Here is a 13,806-nt window from a genome sequence, read left to right on the forward strand (position 1 = left end):
CCTTCTCTCTAGCTGATGGCTCTGATAAAGACTTTTGCCCTGAAGAGTAATAATTTGTTATGGAGAATGTTCTGGGTGTATTTTAAAATGATTACTTTTTCACTTTCATTGCCAAAGACATCAGGTTTTTCATTGACTCTTCACCTTGAGAATCAGGTGAGTTATCTTGTGGATAAAGCCCACAAAATGTCCTTAAGAATATTGCACTAAGGAGGAGTTCTTACGAGTTTCCAGCATTTCATCATGCTTACCACTTAATTCTTTCTATTAGTATTAGAACAATTCCAGAAACAATTATTCCAGGTCAGTTATATCCTCTGTGATTCTCTATTTTGCCTGTCATTTCAGACTTTATGGTTCTGGTTTGCCTTGAGACTACAATTTAGTAATGGGTCAAACAAATCATTAATTTTTAGTTTATTTGCTGTTTTCTTCCTGTAGGAATAGGAATAGTGATTTCCAAACTCTATGTGTTTAAATTGTATTTGGAAGTCTAAATCAAGAAAAGTCACAGTCAATTTCTTCAGCATATCTGACCATGAATCTCTTTTTTTAAGAATAAACTATGAGATCTAGTGTTCTATGGAACACAACCAGTTAATGGCCATAGGCGGGATTCAACTGTAAGTTAGTATTACGGATGGGATCCATATTTATTAGCTAGTTCTCTAAATGGCTTTTCACAACTCAATAAAAGGTTCAGCATCACCAACTTTTAACTCTGGAAGGTGTAAACAATGTCTTCTTTGCTTTGTAGTTCCAAAGTTAAACGCTAATATTTGGCATGTTAGTGGTTTTCATAACAATGAACAAATTCTGAGTATCAAAAAGTTTAGTTGTTTTATGTGACATTTTATAATTTTAGTAAAGAAAAATCAACCTGATAATGAATGGTTAATAAGTAAAGTAATGTAAATATGAATACTTAGGAGGAAGAGTAGGTCAATGAAGCCCGAGAGATATCACTGAAACAAATGTGGGTGGAAAGTGTTCCCAAATGTGTCAGACTGTAATTTCCTGCAATACATATATGCTTTATTCTGTGAACTCTTGTCTGAGACTAAACGAGGTAACTCAGCTCCTTAAGAAGAGAATGGAATGAAATGAGAGAACTCACCAACATTAAAGATGGGTTTTCATTGGTGGTTTCTTTACAAACTCCCAGTTCTACACTGGCTTATACTAATTAAGAAGCAAAATGATTACTTATTAAGCAAAAACTCTTGGTTAAGTTTCAAATTAATTCAGTTATAACCACAAATTATTTGGTTAGCCTATGAGAAATCTGCTTTAATGTTAACTGTTTTTCAAAGAGCGATTTGCCTCTTATTATGGTATTTCAAAGGGAAGTAGTGCTGACCTCAAAGTGCTGTTGAACAAACTGGTAAATGTCTACTTTTTTGATGTGTACCCTGTGGATATTGAACATTGTCTAAACATTTGAAACTGTATTTCTACATTCACATTTCATTTGTTTCACAAATACTAGTAGCATGTTATTGACAGGAGAACAATGAGATAAGTTGGAATCTGCTTGCCACATTCCAGGTTTATTCTAATAGCCTACTAGAAACTAAATGAAATTACAGTTAAGAATGAATGTCTCTCACGTAATCTCTGGTAAATTCCACTGCTACAGGATCTGAATTGCCTTATTTGTAGGAATAATAAATATGCCTTTGGGGAATGGACTGGATAAAGTCTGAGAAATATTGATAACAGAAATTGTGATGTAGTGGAGGGAGAACATATATTTATAGAAAGAAGAAACTTTGTTTTAGAAGGTCCAGCTCCAGGACAATGTAAAACAAGCACAATTTTCCACAGTCCATCTAACATTTCTTCTATTTTACCCAACTTGCTTAGTTTCACAGTCCCCAAGTATTAACTTACTAAAAAATGAAATTTGACCTTAACATATATATGCCAGTTCAGTACATTATATTATTCTAAAAGCAATTCTCATTAGATTAATCCTTAAGCTGTATGTTCCTTCACCTAAGTAATGTCTGCTTGAAATTTTAAAGCAAAATAGGTTAAGATAGTATTATTGGTAGTAATATCTGGTATCACATAAAGTAAATAATGGATTACCCCAACAATACTAGTGATCAGAAAACCATATCATGTTCTGTCTTCTTATGTCAGTGACTTTAATAAAATTAAGCTAATGGTTTAATTAAGCTATTTCTAAATGTATATAAGCATTAGTTCATACAATTCCTAACATTGATAGAAAAAGTGAAGGGACAACATTTGTATTCATATCCTATTTTCAGCCACTTAAAAAATAGTAGAAATATTTATCAGTTTCTGAGTATGTGTTAGCTATTATGTGCCTGGAACTGTTCCAAGCACCTTACCTGTATTAACTCAGTTAATCCTAACAAAAGTCATGTGATAGTAGACTTATTTTTATAATCTCCATATTAAATATGAATCAAACAGCACAAAGAGGTTTTGTAGATTGTTCAAAGTGGTACGGGTTCATTTTTGGTGTCAAGAATCAAGGACATGCAGTGTGGCCAAAAGGCCTGCTCTCTTTTTACTCATGCCACCACAAAATCTGAAGCTTTGTGCAGTAGAAAATAATAAAAAGTTTTACACTTAGAGTAAAAAAGATATGCTCAAACATTTTATGTCCAGGCTCACAGAGAGTGAAATCTAACTGGTGTTAGTATCATTTTCGTTGGAGCACAGATGTGCACTCAAAGTGGTCTCAGTTCATACTCAAACAGCTACTATCAATTGGTCATATTCATTGTATAACATGAACACTATCATCCGAGCTTGCTGTCTGGGGTTGACTTATCCTAAGAGGCTAGATAATATTTCAAGACTAGACAATGAATGGCTTTAAACATGGGGTTGAGGCTAAATATATTCAAATATGTGTGTGTTTGTGTGTGTGTGTGTGTGTGTGTTTGTGTGTGTGTCTATGCACATGTACACGTGCACATGCATGTGTATAAAGACTGCAGTACAATGTGGGTTCTTCATATCCCCCAACATGACTTTTACAAAATATTTGCCATGTTTTTTTTTCATCCATAATGATAAAAGAGCTTTAAAATGGTATTTCTCAGTAGAGAACTATCACGTTAGAATACCTAAAATGACATTCATGCAGTAGAAAATGTAATACACTGCTGGCTTCAGGTCTTTGAAATTCTGTTGAGATTTGAGGATTCTATATAACACCACTCACTCTCATGTGTCATTTTCTCTGCTCAGAGACCAGAAAGAATATTCCTTGCTTCTCAGTTATTATTAATCTAGTATTATTTTTGCATAAAGGCTTAGACCAATATCCTCCATGAAAGAATGATCTGTCAAGATGTTTTTCATTTCCCTTCTTAGAATACTAACTATAAAACATGACTTCTTAGATTGAATCTGAGAATTAACAAGCATGGGAGCAATTTAAGATAAATAAATGCTTTTTGTTTTTTACAAAGAGTGGCTGGAATATAGAAAGAAATACCAAACCAACAGTGTATTTAAGAAATTATGTATAAAGTTAGATGTTGATCCAAGCTGCAACTGAATGCATTCTTTTGGAAAGAATATAGACTGCTTTTAGCATATCTGGAAGATAACAGGAAATTGATTCTGAGTTAACTTCAAGTATCCCCATGCAATATGATAGAAAAGAGAGTCTAAATAGTGACTTTTTAAGTTTTAATTCAATAAGTATTTCTATTACATTTGATTTGTATGTTGTTCTGAGGTAGGGGTTCTATATTCACCAGTGATCTAAATTAAAAGAAAAAATTAAAGATTGCTAAGTGCAAAAATCTCATGTTTAATATAGGATAATTTTATATCATTTGAGAGTGAGATGACATGAAATGAACTAGTTTAAATTTCATCTGCACATCTATAAACCTAGATTGTAAATATCATTTATTTCATTAAAGACACTGGATTTTTTTCCCAGGGGAAAAGGAAATTCTCTTCCTCCTCAGAACCGCTACCAAAACCTGAGACATCTGTGGCCACTTTGAGTCTCTGGAAAGGTCTTAATGACTTTTTGGCATTTGTTTCATACTAAAATATGTAATCAATTGCCACTTGAGAAGTTAATATTGAGGCTTTTTCGATTAGAGTAACTCATGTACCTACAATGGTCACTTTCTCAGAATTCTCCTACCCATTTCCATATATGACTGTACGTTTTATCTTGGCCAATGCCTTATTTGCTGAAGACATGGCTAAATCTATCTGCAGTTGAGTCTAGCAAGTGGAGACACTGGGGAAGTGTTTTGGATGGTTGTTACTTTTAACACTGATTTCTCTCAAAGACTCTATCTTGAAAAATTTGAATGGAATGAATACTTCTTTCATTTACTATCATATTTGAAATTCCAGAATTTCCCAAACTGGGGTAGAATATCCCAATTCTGAATTGGAATGCTATCTCTTCATCTAGGCTGGTAGATTTAGAATACCTTTTTCTATTCTACACTGTAGATTTAGAATACTTTTCCTTAAGGGTTTGCACATATCCTATTGGAATTATCTTGTGCAGTGGGTGATGTGCTTTTCCTTTAATAAATCAAAGTGACTTCTATTTTATTTTATTTGTTTTTAGTTAATTTTGGTTTTTATTTTATCTTATAATTAGAAAGTGCTTTAATTAAATTCTCCATGTTTGAAACTTCCTATGTTTTTCACTGGGCTTTTGTGGTTGTTTCTTTAAAGAATAAATCTTAAAGAGTAACATAAATTTTATTTTCACTTTACACACATATATTGGTTTATTTTGTATTTTTGGGTGATGATGCTCTCTGTATAGTGTTTAGATAATCAGGGTCAAAATAAGGATGTATTTAAATATGCAGCAGATAAAATGTGATGACAAAAAATATGATGGTTTTTAATTTGCTGTGACAAAGAACATAAAGCTACAGGAAGAAAAAACAATGAAGCTTGCATAGCTATCTGTGTCCAGCAGAGACCAGGTGTCTCTATAAACTATCCCTGCATGAACTCGTAATTATTGAAGGTTTGGGTTATTTGGAAATTGCTGATATTTGTAGAAATTAGAACTAGGATTCTATCAAAATGTGTACATTCCAACAGTTTTTCATCATGATCTCTCATTCATCATTTAATTAAAATCCCTAAGTGGAATAACTCTATTAATCTTTCATAGAGACAGAAGACAAAGCTTGTTCTGTTTTGTTCTTGTATATAGTGTATGCAAGAACCTAGAGAATAGAATAAAATAAATGAAGTTTGCATTATGGAGTAGAAAAAAAAGATGTTTCCTTAAAAATGACCTGCTAGATCAAGAGGATTGTTAAGGTTCAGAAACTACTTTCTATTACAAAAAAATTAAAGAAAATGTGTAAATTTAACATTTCATTATTCTATCTATGATTTGTTAGATTTAAGAATTGTGGGGCTCTGGAGCATGCATACAGCATGTACTTTCTTCCCTCTTTGCTAGCTAGCTAACTTCACCCGGGCAGAACCTCCTGGATCAGAAACTGAATGCTTTCTTGTAGAAGCTCAAGCTCATTGTACTGTAAGATAAGTTCCCGGGAGAATCAGTATATATCACACACACACACACACACACACACACACACACACACACACACACACACAGAGCTTGATCGCTTTAGTTTGAGCCCCTTGCTATGAACTTTATTGCTTTAATAAGCACCTGAGGGGAACTCAGAAATGATATGTTTTATCTTATTTTAAAACTATTGTGATTATTGTGTATTTTTTGTCTCACAACTTATTGTGTCTGGTACCTAACTCACTTGGTGGATGTGCTTCACTTTTTTGTTTTTAGTATTCTTAACTTACTACTTCCTTGCCTAACACCCTCTTTAATTAACTTTGTAAAATTTCACTGGAATTCACTGTGACTTGACGGCTTTCTGAAAGTACTTTAGGACAGGGGACCCCAACCCTTGGTACCCATGGTTCATGTCTGTGGCCTATTAAGAATCAGGCCACACAGCAGAAGGCAAGTGGCAGGTGAATAAACATGAGTTCCTGAGCTCTGCCTCCTGTCAAATCAGCTGAGGCACTAGGTTCTCATAGGAGTGCAACCTCTGTTGTGATATGCACATGTGAGGGATCTAACTAGTTTGTTCCTTATGGGAATCTAGTGCCTGATGATCTGTCACTGTCTCCCATCACCCCCAGTTGGGATCACCTAGTTGCAGGGAAACAAAAGCTCAAGGGTCCCACTGATTCTAAAATATGTTAAGCTGTATTATAATAATATAGATTAAGTTCACAATATATGTAACATGTTTGAATCATCCTGAAACCATCCCCTCCTCCAGTCCGTGGAAAAACTCTTCCCTGGTGCCAATAATGTTGGAAACTACTACTTTCGGACATATATTTAATAAAAAACATTTAAAAAGCAAACCAACTTCAGTTTCCTCTCTGAGGGCAATGTCAAAAAGGACATATATAGCAAGTGCTTGATCAACTCTTTTCTTCTATTGAACAAAGGTCCTAAAGTACTTTTGAGAAAGCCGCCAAGTCACGGTGAATTCCTGTTGAATTTTATGAAGAACGCTGAGTAAAGAGAGTGTCAGGCAACGAAGCAATAAGTTACAAATACTGGAAAAAATGGAGTAAACAAAATAGGCATGATCAGAGATGAGCAAGCTTTTAAGAGAGTAACCACAAAGAGTACCGTGATAGGATTTCTCAGTTCTTGCTTCAGATCCACCTAAGGAGGAATGCGTAAGTCATTCTTACATTATGTAGATGTGATTGGCAACTGAGGAACTGGGCTTCAGAAGTCAGCACAGATCATCGCAAAAAATCCTGCACTCAGAGCAGGATTTAGAACAGGATAACTTAACTAGGTCCATCTAGCCTTACCTATGGCTTGGAGCAGGTATTTGCCCAAAAACCTGAATATTTTAAGGATTTTCAGGCGAAGACCTAGGCATTATTACAAGATGTGAGAATGTAAGGGCAAATAGATATCCACTGTGAAGAGTAACTTATACAGAGGTGGTAGGAGATGAAGAGCTGCATATTTATCATTAAAACTGTCTTCAACCTAGATTAAATAATGAATAAATAGTCTCGAAAAAAAGTCACTAACAAAGGCATAGTTCCCATTGAAAGGAGAAGAAAAGCTTGGATGAAAGAGATAAATTCTCCTACTTTCCAGCATGTGGTTAAAATTAGGCTTCTGGCTTCCTGCAGGCTCTTATTTCATTCATTTATACAGCTGGGCACTTTGTTTTGGAGATGTAGAGGGGCTGTTTGAAAGACCAAGAAAGTGAATTCTTTAAAAAGCATTAAATTGGATCAGTTTAGAAAATTGTTAAATCCTAATGTGATGCCCAAATCAACTTAAATGACTCCAGGGGAGTAGTTAAAGATGTTTTATACATTTCCACTCTTTAGTATAAAATAAACCAGACACATCAAATGGAAGAATATGTGTGTTTCTCTATTCTTGGTTCTGTTCATGTCCTATAATGAAAACTTGTGCATATGTCCAAAAAAATGTTCTCCTTTATAAACCATCTTCAGTTCTATTATCTTTGATTGAATGAGATTTGTGCAATGAGCTATTCTATCTTTAGAAGAGCAATTTTTTCTTCATCATATGTGGCTTCTAATGTGCCCTTTATGCTATTTTCTGAATGTTGATAGTTTTCTCATAACAAGAAAAATCTGTCTAGCCCACTGATGAAAAATATCAAAAATCTTTCTCAAACGGAGAACTAGCAGATAGAGCTATTTGTCAACAGCTTGTATTCCCCTCAGGTAATTTGGATTCTTTCTTTTTTCTTATTTTTAGTACCTCTTTTATCAAGCCTTTTAAATTCATGCCTAGCATGTCAAATGCACTTTAAAAACAACTGTCTGCTACTTACTGGCTTTGGAGAACAGTAGAGGATTAGGAGAGGACAGAAAGAGTTAATTCTTTCAGTTTTCACACTAGAATAAAGCTAATAGGCTGCCAATAACATGGGTTATAGTTGCAAAAGCTAAAGTTATAAGTAATCCTAAAGGGAAAGAGGAAAATTGTTCCTGACAAGCTGAAATTACTTTATAAAACCTTTTATGTGTTGAGAAACCCTGAGTTGGTCAGGGCATCGAGCTTGTTTCAATGTTTAACTAAGCCTGTTTATAAAGCAAATAACTTGCTCAATATTTGTTTTCTTAAGCATGCCCTTGTTTTCACAAGTTATTGGGGTACAGGTGGTATTTGGTTGCATGAATAAGTTATTTAGTGGAGATTTATGAGACTTTGGTGCACCCATCACCCAAGCAGTATACACTGCACCACATTTGTAGCCTTTTATCCCTCTCTCCACTCCCACTCTTCTCCCCAAGTCCCCAAAGTCCATTGTATCATTCTTATGCCTTTGCATCCTTATAGCTTAACTCCCACATACAGTGAGATCATACAATGTTTAGTTTTTCCATTCCTGAATTATATCACTTAGAATAATAGTCTCCAGTTTCATCCAGGTCACTGCAAATGCTGTTAATGCATTCCTTTTTATGGCTGCATACTATTCCATCATACATAATATGTATATATATATGGAATACATATGTATTTCACATATACATATATATGATGAAATACATATGTATTCCATATATATAGTTTCCATGAAATATATATGTATTCCATATATATAGTTTCCATCATATATATATGCAGAATACATACATACATTTTTCATCATATATATGTGGAATATATATATGATAGAATATACATATATATGTGGAATATATATATGATAGAATATACATATATATGTGGAATATATATATGATAGAATATACATATATATTCCACATATATATATGGAATATATATATGATAGAATATACATATATATTCCACATATATATATGGAATACACACACACACATATATATGGAATGCATATATATATTTCATCATATATATGTGGAATGCATATATATCATATATATGATTGCATATATATATATTCCATCGTATATGTATGTGGAATGCATATATGCATATTCCATCATGTATATATATATATGTGAAATGCATATATATTCCATCATATATATATGTGGAATGCATATGTATATATTGCATCATAAATATATGTGGAATGCATATATATATTCCATCATATATATTTGGAATACATATATATATATTTCATCATATATAGATGTGGAATGCATATATATATATATGAATGCATGAATATATATATATTCCATCTCATATATATGTCAAATGCATATATATATTCCATCATACATATGTGCAATACATATATATTTTCCATCTTATATATGTGCAATACATATATATATATATATTCCACAATTTTTTTTTTTGAGACAGAGTCTTGCTCCATCGCCAGGTGCCAGGCTGGAGTGCAATGGCGTGTCTCGGCTCACTGCAACTTCCACTTCCCAGGTTCAAGCAATTCTCTTGCCTCAGCCTCCCGAGTAGCTTGGACTACAGGTGCGTGCCACCACACTCAGTTACTTTTTGTATTTTTAGTAGAGACGAGGTTTCACCATGTTGGCCAGGATGGTCTCGATCTCTTGACCTCATGATGCTCCCGCCTTGGCCTCCCAAAATGCTGGGATTACAGGCATGAGCCACCGTGTCTGGCCTATTCCACAGTTTTTTAATCCACTTGTTGATTAATGGGCATTTGGGTTGCTTCTATAATTTTGCAATTGTTAATTGTGCTGCTGTTAACATGCACGTGCAAGTATCTTTTTCAAATAATGACTTCTTTTCCTCTGTCTAGATACCCAGTAGTAGGATTCCTGAATCAAATGGCAATTCTGCTTAGTTCTTTAAGGAATCTCCACAGTTTTCCATAGTGGTTGTAGTAGTTTACATTCCCACCAGCAGTATACAAGTGTTCCCTCTTCACGACATCCACACCAACATCTACGGCTTTTTGATTTTTTGATTATGGCCATTCTTGCAGGAGTAAGGTGATATCACATTGTGGTTTTGATTTGCATTTCCCTGATCATTAGTGATTTTGAGCATGTTTTTATATGTTTCTTGGCCATTTGTATGTTTTCTTTTGAGTGGATGGGATTGATTTTCTTTTCTTACTATTCTTTTTGAGTTCATTGTAGATTCTGGATATTAGTCCTTTGTCAAATATATGGACCGTGAAAATTTTCTCCCACTCTGTGGGTTGTCTGTTTACTCTGCTGGCTGGTTCTTCTGCTGTGCAAAAGCTCTTTAGTTTAATTAGGTCCCAGCTATTTATCTTTGTTTTGGTTGCATTTACTTTGGAGTTCTTGGTCATGAAATCCTTGCCTAAGCCAATGTCTAGAAGGGTTTTTCCAACATTACCTTCTAGAACTCTTATAGTTTCTGGTCTTAGGTTTGAGTCCTTAATCCATCTTGAGTTGATTTTTGTATAAGGTAAGAGATGAGGATTCAGTTTCATTCTCTACGTGTGGCTAGCCAATTACCCCAGCATCATTTGTTGAAAGGCTCTCCTTTTCCCACTTTATGTTTTTGTTTGCTTTGCTGAAGATCATTTGGCTGTAAGTATTTGGGTTTATTTCTGGATTCTCTATTATGTTCCATTGGTATATGTGCCTATTTTTATACAGGTACCATGCTGTTTTGGTAACTATGGCCTTATAGTATAGTTTGGAATCAGGTAGTGTGATGCCTCCAGATTTATTCTTTTTGCTTAGTCTTTCTATGCTATATGGGCTCTTTTTTGGTTCCATATTAATTTTAGAATTTTTTTTCTAATTCTGTGAAGAATGCTGGTGGTATTCTGATGGGGATTGTGTTGAATTTGTAGAATGCTTATGGCAATATGGTCATTTTCACAACGTTGATTCTACCCACCCATGAGCACAGGATGTGTTTCCATTTGTTTGTGTCATCTGTGATTTCTTTCAGTAGTGTTTTTTAGTTTTCCTTCTAAAGGTCTTTCAACTCCTTTGTTAGATATATTCATATGTATTTTTTTTTGCAACTATTATACAAGGGATTGAGTTTTTAATTTGATTCTCTCCTTGATTGCTGTTGGTGTATAGAAGAGCTACTGATTCGTGTCCTTTAATCTTGTATCTGGGGACTTTGCTGAATTCTTTTATCAGTTCTAGGAGCTTTCTAGGGTAGTCCTTAGCGTTTTCAAGGTAAATGATCATACTGTCAGCAAACAGGGACAGTGTGACTTCCTCTTTACTGATTTGGATGCCTTTTATTTCCTTGTCTGATTGCTCTGGCTAGCACTTCCAGCACTATGTTGAAGAGGAGTGGTGACAGTGGGCATCTTTGCCTTGTTCCAGATCTTAGAGGGAATGCTTTCAACTTTTCCCAATTCAGTATTATGTTGGTTGTGGGTTTGTAATAGATGGCTTATTACATTAAGGTATGTGTCTTGTATGCCTATTTTGCTGAGAGCTTTAATCATAAAGAAATGCTGGATTTTGTCAAATGCTTTTTATGCATCTATTGAGGTGACCATGTGATTTTTGTTTTTAAATCTGTTTAGGTGGTATATCACATTTATTGACTTGTGTATGTTAATCCATTCCTACATCCCTGGTATGAAACCAACTTGATCATGTTGGATTATCTTTTTGATATGTTGTTGGATTTGGTTAGCTAGTATGCTGTTAAGGATTTTAGCATCTATATTAATCAAGGATATTGGTCTGTAGTTTTCTTTTTTGGTTGTTCCCTTTCCAGGTTTTGGTATTAGGGTGATGCTGGCTTCATAGAGTGAGTTAGGGAGGGTTCCTTCTTTCTCTATCTTGTGGAATAGTGTCAAAAGGATGGGTACCAATTCTTCTTTGAAGGTCTGATAGAATTCTGCTGTGAATCCATCTGGTCCTGGACTTTTTTCATTGCTAATTTTTAAATTACTAATTCAATCTTGCTGCTTATTACTAGTCTGTTCAGGGTATCTAATATTTCCTGATTTACGCTAGGAGGGTTGTATCTTTCCAGGAACTTATCCATTCTTCTAGGTCTTCTAGTTTATGTACATGAAGGCGTTCATAGTAGCCCTCAATGATCTTTTGTATTTCAGTGGTGTCACTTGTAATATCTCCTGTATGGTTCTTAGTGAGGCTATTTGAATTTTTCTCTCTTCTTTTTTTGGTTAATATTGCTAATGGTCTATTGATTTTATTTATATTTTCAAAGAACTGGCTTTTTGTTTTACTTATCTTTTGTATTTTTTTGTTTTAACTTCATTTAGTTCTGCTCTGATCTTGGTTATTTCCTTTATTCTACTGGGTTTGGGTTTGATTTATTCTTGTTTCTCTCATTCCTTGAGGTGTGACCTTAAATTGTCTGTTGTTCTCTTTCAGACTTTTTGATGTGTTTCTGTCTATGAACTTTCCTATTAGCACTGCCTTTGCCATATCCTAGAGGTTTGATAGGTTGTGTCATTATTGTCATTGAGTTCAAATAATTTTTTAATTTCCATCTTGATCTTGTTTTTCACAAATTTTCATCCAGGAGAAGGTTATTTAATGTCCATGTATTTATGGTTTTGAAGGTTCTTTTTGGAGTTAATTTCCAGTTTTATTCCACTGTTGTCTGTGAGAATGCTTGACATAATTTCAATTTGCTTAAACTTTTTGAGGCTTATTTTATGGCCTATCATATTGTCTACCTTGGAGAATCTCCCATGTGCTGCTGAACAGAATGTGTATTCTGTGGTTGTTGGATTAAATGTTCTGTATATATCTGTTAAGTCCATTTGTTCCAAGGTATAGTTTAAATCCATTGTTTCTTTCTTGACTTTCTGTCTTTTGCTGTCAATGGAGTATTGAAATCACTCACTATTATTTTGTTGCTGTCTATCTCATTTCTTAGGTCTATTAGTAGTTGTTCTATAAATTTGGGAGTTCCAGTGTTAAGTGCATATATGCTTATGATTGTGATACTTTTCTGTTGGACAAGGCCTTTTACAATTATATTGTCTCTCTTTGTCTCTTTTAATTACTGTTGCTTTAAAGTTTGTCTGATATAAGAGTAGCTACTCCTGCTACTGGTGTCCAGTTGCATGAAATGCCTTTAACCACCCCTTTACTTCAAGTTTATGTAAGTTCTTGTGTGTTAGGTGAGTCTCCAAGAGACAGCAGATAGATAGTTGGTTGGTGAGTTCTTACTCATTCTGTGGTTCTGTATCTTTTAAGTGGAGCATTTAGACCATTTGCATTTAATGTTAGTATTGAAACCTGAGGTATTGTTGCTTTCATCATGCTTTTTGTTGCTTGTGTACTTTTGTTTTTGTTTTTATTTTTGCCTTTATCTTGTACTTTTGTTTTATAGGCCCTGTGTGATTTCTGTTTTAAAGAGATTCTGTCTTGATGTGATTCCAGGACTTGTTTCAAGATTTAGAGCTCTTTTTAGCAGTTCTTGTAGTGCCCTTTAACCCAATATTTTTGTTTCTTTTTATTGTTGGCATGGAGACTAAGAAGCACTCCACTAGACTGATAAATGCATGGTTACATCAACATAACATTTTCAGTTGAGTTCCCAGGAGCCTTCCTCCTGAATCTGTCATTTTGATTCAGATAACTAAATCAGGCTAAGCACAGCAATGATAACGGATGACTTGCCTCATTAGCGGGCTCCCACTGCTTTATGCTGCCAGGAAGCTCTACAGTGACTGCCTAGGATCTTGGGAGAGATAACTGTTTTTTGAAATTATTTTGGTGCATTTTTCTTGTAATTCTCATTTTGCATTTTGACAGTAATTTTATAGGATGACATATGTACAAAATCCATATGCCTGAATATTCCTTCTCTCACTCTGTGATGTGTGATTGGTTTATGAAGAC

The sequence above is a fragment of the Callithrix jacchus genome, chromosome 4 (genome assembly GCF_049354715.1).
Source record: "Callithrix jacchus isolate 240 chromosome 4, calJac240_pri, whole genome shotgun sequence".
Classification (NCBI taxonomy): domain Eukaryota; kingdom Metazoa; phylum Chordata; class Mammalia; order Primates; family Cebidae; genus Callithrix; species Callithrix jacchus.